Below are 263 nucleotides of genomic sequence, written 5' to 3' on the forward strand. Positions count from 1 at the left end.
GGTGACCGGGTCAATGGACAACTTTGATGCCTTGACCTTCTTACGTGACCCTACTCGCTCTGTGTGGTTGCTGGTGCTCTAGAGGAGTTGATATGGTTCGTGGGCCCGTGCCTCCTTCTTCTATCTTTGCTCCCTCTAATTCCTGCTCTTGTGTCATGTGGCCCTCGCTTATTTTTGCAGATGCTTCCTGTGTTGTTGTTGTGCCATCGCCTTTTCCTGCTTAGCGGCTTTCTGCGTGGCGTCCCATGCCGCCTGTACTTCTA

Source organism: Pinus tabuliformis, chromosome J (assembly GCF_031772625.1).
Source record: "Pinus tabuliformis cultivar Carrire ecotype Pingquan chromosome J, CPIR1, whole genome shotgun sequence".
Taxonomy (NCBI): Eukaryota; Viridiplantae; Streptophyta; class Pinopsida; order Pinales; family Pinaceae; genus Pinus; species Pinus tabuliformis.